The 9,104-nt window shown below is 42.4% G+C and overlaps 1 non-coding gene across 1 annotated transcript; it reads right to left on the bottom strand.

Annotated features, from left to right (window-relative positions):
• Window positions 1-3,194: 3,194 nt before the first annotated feature.
• Window positions 3,195-3,267, bottom strand: TRNAE-CUC (transfer RNA glutamic acid (anticodon CUC)). Its single transcript has one exon. It is a non-coding gene; the product is annotated as a tRNA-Glu (tRNA).
• Window positions 3,268-9,104: the final 5,837 nt, after the last annotated feature.

Genomic DNA, 9,104 nt, shown 5'->3' with positions numbered 1-9,104 from the left:
TCAGGAAGTTCACCTTTAACTTCAGCATTCCAGATGAAGTTTCCTGACTCAGTGCTTTTGCATAAGGAACTAGTTTTTAAAAGCGGTAAGGAAAATTGGAGATGCTAATAACATCCTCCCATCCCACTGCACCTGAAAGTATGCATGTCACCTTCAAGGTTTTATAATTGCACTGTTTGTTTTATGTATGTACAGATTAAAATTATTGCTACATTTGAGGAAAATAAAATTGCTTGCTTCTATGTAATTCCTGTCATTCCACAGGAAATTCACTTTTCCAGCTCCTGAATAGAACTTGTTTAACAACCTCCCGGGTTGCCTCTTCATTTACAGGGAAGAAATGAAACCTACATCCTGCACAACTTGCCAGAGCCCCAGTGACTAATGAGTAATTAAAGGATCTTAAAAGAAAGGATCCCTGAAGCCAGATATCTTCGAAGTCACCCTGATATGAACCAGTGAAAACTGAAAAGGTCCAAGTAAAGTCATGAGAGTGGGCCATGAGGAAATTTTAGCTCTGGCCATTTGCCTGATGATTAAACACACTGCTCCCGCTGTTTCCGGACCCAGGAGATCTGGTCGGGGCAGCCCCCATAGCTACAAGACCCCATCTCTCTCTTGGTCATGGTTTTTATATACTGCCAGGTATTAGTTATATGCAGATTGCAGAGATGTTGACTCTTACTTAAGGGGGCTCTTTCATTTTGTCCTTGTACTTTGTAAAAGGCAGCCCCTTTCTCTTGTTTGTGTGTTTTTAAAGCAGCCTAAATCCACCAACACTTAGCTAAGTCGGCCAGGGTAAGCAGGGTCAGCAAATGTGATTCTAGAATCACATTCCACACACATTCCTACATATAAATACACACGGATTTGGTGGTTGCTCTCTGACGTCATGCTTCTGGGAGAAGAAAATCTTTCTTCTCGAAGTTGAGGTGAGGTAAAAATGATACATTTCTTAGATGAATCTGAACATTGATTTAAATTTATCCTAAGGTAGGGGTGGGAAGGCCATTAGAAAAACAAATAGGAACAATTGAGGGAAAAGTGAGGTTGATATAGAAGAACCTCATCTTCTTTATGGTTTTGCCAAGATAGGTTTGTACCTACAAACAGTCTCCTGGGCCCTGAAAATCAAAGAAAATGAAAGGACAATTGCCTATTTACAAAGGAAGCTGTGCTGATTTCCTACTTGACATGAACTACTCTTCCCAGGAGAGCAGCTCCACTTGAAAAAAGTGAGTAATTCAGAGCAAGCTTGATCCTTGGCCATTCCTGTACCTCTGAAAAAGATCTTGACGATTTAATTAAGCCCATAAATTCTTTTTATTGGAGAAAACTGCCAAAGGAAGCATTCCTCCATCCAGAACCCTTTCTGCCAGCCCTAAATTAGTTTTCTTTATATATTTTATTTTCATTGCCACAAGAGCTCTTAACAAGATTAAAGAAACACAAAGCTCTGGCCTCGTTTAACATATTTTATTGTCTTTATCCAAGGTACTAAGATGTGGAAGAATCCAGACAGACATGAACCCTGCCCTCCCACAGCTTATATTCACATGGGAAAGGACTTCCATAGTGATAATCACAGTGGACTAAGTGTTACATATAATGGAGAGTTAGAAGTTGCTTTGTGAACTTCTTGTCTGGAGTGAAACCTTGTCTGGAGAGTCAAGGAAGGTTTCCTTACTGAAGAAGTGGCATTTGAGGTGAGGTTTGTAGGATGAAGAGGAAGTAGCTCAGACAGGGGCAGGGTGAGAATTCTGACAAACAGGACGTACGGAAGGCCTGGAGGCAGGAAGGAGCCTCAGAGAGCTGGGGTTTTTAAATTGTTAACCAGTTTCTGAGTTCTCATAAACATGTTATTAGTATTATATCCACTGATGAACTGGAAAGTAATTGAAATCAGCATTTGGCTCCAGGAGGAACATGAACCAGGCTTCGGGACCCTCTCGCTCGGAAATTGTGCCAGCCAGTAGCTAAGGTCTCTTTCCTAACTAGCCATGTCCAGCCAGAAATACAGGCTTTTATTTATATCTTTTATGCCAGATGGGCCACAAGAATCTGTTGTAGCAGGTGACCATCTCCAGAACATTCAGGGAAAACACCTTTGTACTATAGCAACGCCTACAGTGCTGTTCTGTACATTGCCTCATGTAATCCCTGCAGTCCTTTAAGAGAGATGTAAACAGAAAACAGACTGAAAGCTGATGACACAAATGTGGTTTATGAGGGTAACTAGAACTTGAAGCCAAGTCTTCTGAAGCCAAATTCACCATCCTCGACCATATGATGTAGGACTGATTCAGAGTCTGCAGACGCTAATCTCACTGTGTAACCTTAGGCAATGTGTTCTTATATGAAATAACTTTTAAAAACAGGCCTTGGAAAGCAGGGTGAGGAGTCCAGGGCTGAGAAGGAAGGACCTGGCCCTTCTCTGGAGGCAGTCCGCGCCTGCCTTTTGGAGGCTTCATGGGGGCTGAGCTTTGTTGTAAAGTCAGGAGACGTCCTGCCAGTTTGGGGAGAGGCACTCTAGCCTGCATATCTAAACAGGAAATGAAGAAGTGGTTCCATGAAACTGCAGCGTCATTCCCTTAGCTTGAAAGAATGTTGGGGGGGCCTGGGTGGCTCAGTCCATTAAGCGTCTGACTTTGGCTCAGGTCATGATCTCACGGTTCGTGAGTTCTAACCCCGCATAGGGCTCTGTGCTGACAGCTCGGAGCCTGGAGTCTCCTTCAGATTGTGTATCTCCTTCTCTCTGCTTCTGCCTGCTCTTGCTCACTCGCTCGCTCTCTCTCAAAAATAATAACATTTTTTTAAAAAAAAGCATTTTGGAAAATGTGGGTTCCTTATGCAGAGGGTATAAAACGAGTGACAGAGGATCACTTTTGAGAAGCAGGGCCCTACAATTCCTCCTAGGAAATTTGGTTTTTTGGATCAGATCATGAAAGCCAGCATTCACTTTTCTCTGGCTCTGGAGCCTTCTTCAAACAAAGAATCTTTTTCCTGTGCTGGAGTTTGGCTCTGGTCTAATCATTTGTGCTTGTCTCAGAACTCTGTAGTTTATGCAGCCAGCAGAACCAATCTCTGCCCATAGGTATCCTGAGACATTGGCTTGAGAAAAGAACTCAAATGTATAAAGGAATATTTTTTAATAAAGTTAGTTCGGTTTTTTTTTTTCATTCAAGTAATCTCTATGCCCAACATGGGGCTTGAACTCACAACCCTGAGATCGAGAGTCACATGCTCTACTGACTGAGCCAGCAAGGCGCTCCTTAAAGGAATAATTTCTGTTCCATCAGATTTCTTCCCACTCTAATGCCCAGAGGCCCTAAGGTGCAGAATAAAGCAAAACTTGACACCAAGGTTTATGTATTCCATTTCTGAGGAGCTGTTGCAGTACAGACATTGTGATAGGCAGTGTGGGAAGTATACAGATACTTGCCTGAAGATACTTCCTTCCTAATAATGGAGAGTCTGCATCCGTTAAGAAATACTTCTCTGGGCACCTGGGTGGCACAGTCGGTTAAGCGTCAGACTTCAGCTCAGGTCATTTCACGATTCATGGGTTCAAGCCCCACATCAGGCTCTGTGCTGACAGCTAGCTCAGAGCCTGGAGCCTGCTTCAGATTCTTTATCTCCCTCTCTCTCTGACCCTCTCCTGCTCATGCTGTCTGTGTGTCTCTCTCTCTCAGAAATAAACATTTTTTAAAAATTTTTAAAAAAGAAATACATCTACTCTGCTAGGCAATATGTGAGGCTAATATTCTTTGCGCAAATAATTTCTTAGTTTGTACAGCAGTTTCACATGCAGTATGTCCTTTGATCTTCAAAATCCTCTGAAGCAATTGCAGTAGGTCATAGCCCCATTTTTACAGATGGTGAAATTGATACTCAGATTTATGGTCACGTGGCTGGACACAAGAGCTAACCCTTGGGTTTTGTGATGAAATCTGACAATTTCCACTGCACAACACACCTATCAGAGACAACAGTGCCTTAGTGACACATTAAAATTGTGGGAATCCCAGCGAGTTAACAGTTGTTCTTAGAAACTTGGAAGCGTTCCATTTTGAAAGTAAAACTGGGTACTAATTTTGAGTTTTGTTAAAGTACTAATCTTTTTCTCATATTTGAAATTTGTGTGAGAATGATAGTTCTCAAGCAAATCCCTATCCTCTCCCTGAACAATTTCATCTTTTTCTTAAATCTCAGTGCCACTTATAATGATCTGCAATTTAAGTCCACTCTTCTAGCCAAGATCGTTCTCCAGATCCAGGCCTGAATTTCCAGCTGGTGAACATTACCATATGCATGGATCCCCCCACCAGCCCATCCCAGCACCTCAAACTCAAGTCCCACACCAAATCACTTCCCCACAAAGTGACTTGTGGGGCCTGGGTGACTCAGCTGGTTAAGCATCCAATTCTTGATTTCAGCTCAGGTCACGATCTCACAGTTTGTGAGATGGAGCCCCAAGTCTGCGCTGTCATCGCAGAGGCTGCTTGAGATCCTCTCTCCCTCTCTCTCTGCCCCTCCCCGTGCTCTCTCTTGCTTTCTCAAAATAAATAACATTTTTAAAAAGTTAATGCACATTAAGTTACTCAAAAGTAAGCTCCCAAGCTTTATAGATGATATATGCTTCTATTAAACATTTTACTTTTCTCAGAAATTACTGCCCCATGGAAAATCAGTTGATTGCTTGACTACAGTCTTAATTGAAAAACTAGAAAAGGCAAATCAGGAGAGACAATCTCTTCCAGTTTTCCCTCCCCAACTGAGTACAGATCTTCCCTGACTTGTGATGGGGTTATGTCCCAACAAATCCATTGTAAGCTAAAAATAACATTAATTGAAAATGCATTTAATACACCAAACCTGCCGAGTATGATAGCTTAGCCTACCTTGCATGTGCTCAGAACAACTTATATGAGCCTACAGTTGGTCACAATCATCTAACACACATCTTACCTGATCACATTTTACTGAATACTAAAAACAGAGTGGTTGCATGTGTGGGTACAGAAGGGTTGTCAGTGTGTTGATTATTCATCCTTGTGATCACATGGCTGGTGGAGCTGTGGTTTGCCCCCAGCATCATGAGAGAGTGTTGTACCTGCATATCACTAGCCCAGGAATATAACCAAATTCAAAATTCACAGCACAGTTTCTTCTGAGTGCATACTGCTTTTGCACCAAAAAATTTTTTTGAAAATTTTTAAGTCCCACCATTGTAGATCCAACCAGAATAAATGAGGGACTATCTGTATATAGAATGCCCTGCTATGTCTTTCACTTACAATATAATACCTCTGAGAAGTAATTCATGATGAAATTAAATAAGAGGAAGATGGCTCATTGGGAAATATCTATTAGATTGGCCTTTAAAACCAGTGCCTCTACAAGGTCAGTGACTTAACTTGAAAAGTGGACGCATAGAACAGGTCAGTGAATGGGAAGACCTTTCTCCAACACAACAAACATCCTTCCTGGAATTCCTTTCCTCATACCTGAAGAGCTGGCCCTGCTCAGTTCGGCTTTGTTTTCAAAGCTCAAGTAATGTATTAGACACCTGCCTATACTAAATCTTAGGCTGCATATTTCCTGTTCATTTTCTTTAACTTGCAAACTTTTATAAAATTGTCATTTTTGCAGCCACATCATCCCAGCTGCGTTGATCATCTCAAGCAGCCTCCTTACTCAGGTCCCAGCTTTCCTCCCCACTCCCAGCAGATACGTCTTGTACCTACCGTCAGATCAGTCTTCTCTGGGATCACTGGCACTTCTTCAGAATTCCTTACATCCCGTGCCGGGGAGGAGGCAGAATGCTTTATCCCCACTTCCGCCTTTATAGAATGAGTTAAGGAACACAGTGCTCCTAGTTGCCCCACCCCTTACTCTTCCTTGTGTGGGCCGAATGAGTAACCTACCTGGTGGATATTGCCTTCGGTCCATGTTTCTTAGTTGGGTGGAACTAACCTCTCAAAGTTTGATAGGCTGAATGTGGGGGATCTGTTCTATCTGTGCTTTTCCGCACAACCAGTAGGAAGGAGCAACTCTGGTGATATCTGCTCCATCTGCTCACCTTCCTTAGGACAGGAAGTTATCAAGCCCATTTAGACTATCATATAAAGCCGTATCTTCCAACCCATTGACAAGAAAAGTGATATTTGGTTCCTCCATCCGCTTTTTATCATACTTTTATCAAGAAACTATGTTCAGAAGTTGGGTGCCACCACCTATTTGGCCCTTGCAGAACCCCCACAGCTAAAAACTGGATTTGGGCCAGCATTCAGGACCTACCAATTCTGGATCTTAGAGGACAGGTTGAGGTTGTGCTAAATTTAACATCGAGGACAGCTAAAACTTGTGAGGCAATCATAGCCAAAGGATGTGGTTCTCAGCCATTTTTCCACATGAACACCTTCCAGTCAGTAACTGTGGTTCACTGTTGCCAAGATTCTCAACCAGGAAGCCGTGCACACTCAGGATGGCATCTCAGAATCTGTAGGGGAAGATGTATGTTGATTAAGTGACAATAAAACGTGATTTTAAATGCCCCTCCAGGGGAGCCCTCTGCATTGTGCCAGCCCCACGAGAAGCAGTGACCTAGGCACTGATTCTCAGCTCTACCAGTTCAGAAACTCCGTCTTGTCAGCTCTTCCAGTGATAATTGGACTCTAGGGTATTGAGTCACACAACTCACAGTCGCAGGAGGCTGGTTTATAATACAGAATGTCAATTAACCAATTTAGAATGGAAGATACTGCTTCCCAGCATTTGAACTACTCATGACCCCTTTTTTTAAAATTTTTTTTTACATTTATTTATTTTTGAGAGACAGTGTAAGACAGTGCGTGAGCGGGGGAGGGGCAGAGAGAGAAGGAGACACAGAATCCGAAATCTGAGCAAGCCTTCAACACAGAGCCTGACTCGGGGCTTGAATCCACGAACCGTGAGATCATGACCTGAGCCGAAGTCGTACCCTCAACTGACTGAGCCACTCAGGCACCCCTCATGACCCCTTTTCAAACCTCTTTCTAGTAGCTAGATGGCTGAAAACCCAATTAGTAGCCAACTATGAGAGGTTAAGAGAAAACTGGACTGAAAAATGACCTGGTTTTCAATTCCAGCTCTGCCACTGACTTTGGTCTTGGGCAAGTGAAAGCCTTTTTGAATGTGTAAACCTGAGATAAGGCGGCCTGCACTGTAAAAACCATCAGGATTGATTAGCACATATGGAAGTCCTTTGTTAATTCCAAAACATCTTTCACATATAAGAAACTTACCAAAGCATAGGAGATTTTTTTCAAGATTGTATCACCTATTCTAGGGCTTGCAGTACAATCTTTGCTTTATTGGAGAGTACATTGTTTTCTTGTAAACTTAGTATGCAAGGCCAGATATACTATACTTTGTGCCAGATTCTTGCTCTCCATCTTGTTCCTTCCTGTAAACACATTATACACTATTATAATGTGTCAGTTCTAAATCACACACACTTATTCTTTATCTTTTGGGCTGACTGCCTCCTGTTACCAGGCTGCTTTGAGATAGCACCAGTTTCTGATTCAGTAAGAATGGGGCAGGGCCTGAGAATTTGCATTTCTTTTGTTTTTTAATGTGTGTTTATTTTTGAGGGGAGGAGCACGGAGCATGAGCAGGGGAGGGGCAGAGAGAGGAGGAGACACAGAATCCCAAGCAGGCTCCAGGCTCTGAGCTGTAAGCACAGAGCCCCACGCAGGGCTCGAACTCATGAAAAGCAAGATCATGACCTGAGCTGAAGTCAGACGCTTAATCAACAGAACCACCCAGGGCCCTGAGTATTTGCATTTCTGAAAAGTATCCAAATGATGCTGATCTAAGGACCACACTTTGAAAACCACTGATCTAGTTCAGATGACAGTGGTCTTAGCTGATATTAATAAGAAAGTCTGCTACTTCCCTGCCACTGGTTTCCACTCCCTCAGGATCAGCCATGAATATCTGTCCTTTCCCCTCTTGGGTAGAAGTTTATGCTATTTGTCCTCAGATCTCAGCTTTAGGGATTTGCCTGAGCTGTTCTGTCTCAGCTATGTAAACTCATCTCTCTCTTGCCTTTATCATTATGTCTTACAGAAGAATTCAGAACTTAAAAAAAATTTAAGACACAGTGTCATTTAGGAACATTTTCCTAATTGTCTTGAGTGGAAATAGCAGGGAGCGCTTCATGGTTCTTGGACGGCATCACTCAAGCAGAAAGTAAATTAGACAACTGGCTTACTTGACTGAGAGCTCTTTGAGGGCAGCTCTTTGAGGGCTGTGTCTTATAGTATCTTTTTATGCTTAGGTTCTAGCACTAAGTGCCCAGGTACTGTCCTAAGGGACCTGTACCTACTAACATAATTAATCCACATAGCACTCCTGTACATTCTTATTGTATAGATGAAGGAACTGGGGCTCAGGGAAGTTGACTTGTCCGAGTTCACACAGTTTGAGGTGTATGAAAACCAGGATTTGGACTCAGGCCATTGACACTAGAGTATGAGGTCTTAACCACTATACTTTACCATATAATACAGTGCTCAGTAAGTTTGTTCAGGGTTGTGAAAGGCTATATATTTCCTACTTCATAGAAGAAAATTCAGTCAATAAGAATAGTCTTCAACTTTTTCCCTTCTCCATCTATAAACTCATGTGTATGTATATATTACTCCACTTCTTTCCTCCAGTTTCATTAAAGTCCTCTCTCTCTCTCTCTCTTCAAGGTCAGTCCTTCCCTATGTCCTTAACCCCGCTTCTTCCCACTTTTTCTGGATTTCCTCTATCAGTTATCCTATTTAGTAACTTTAATCTCTCTTCTCCTTACTCTCCCTTTCCTCACCCATAAACTTGCTCAAACATCTAAGAAAATTTCCCCTGTGGAACCCAGCTTCACCTTTCCACCCCCCTTTCAATCATTACCTTCTCCTATTCGAGTTTTCTGTAATAGTCCCCACCTCGTCTCCCCTCACATTTTTGTCTCAATAGATGGCAGTCAGATTCCCACCCTCATATGCTATTTCAACTGCTTTCAGCAAGTTTACCAGTATGTTCCCAACTGCTCAATGTTTTCAGTACTTATATGC

Source organism: Crocuta crocuta, unplaced genomic scaffold, assembly GCF_008692635.1.
Source record: "Crocuta crocuta isolate KB4526 unplaced genomic scaffold, BGI_CrCroc_1.0 scaffold246, whole genome shotgun sequence".
Classification (NCBI taxonomy): domain Eukaryota; kingdom Metazoa; phylum Chordata; class Mammalia; order Carnivora; family Hyaenidae; genus Crocuta; species Crocuta crocuta.
This window is presented reverse-complemented; position numbering and strand designations above follow the sequence as displayed.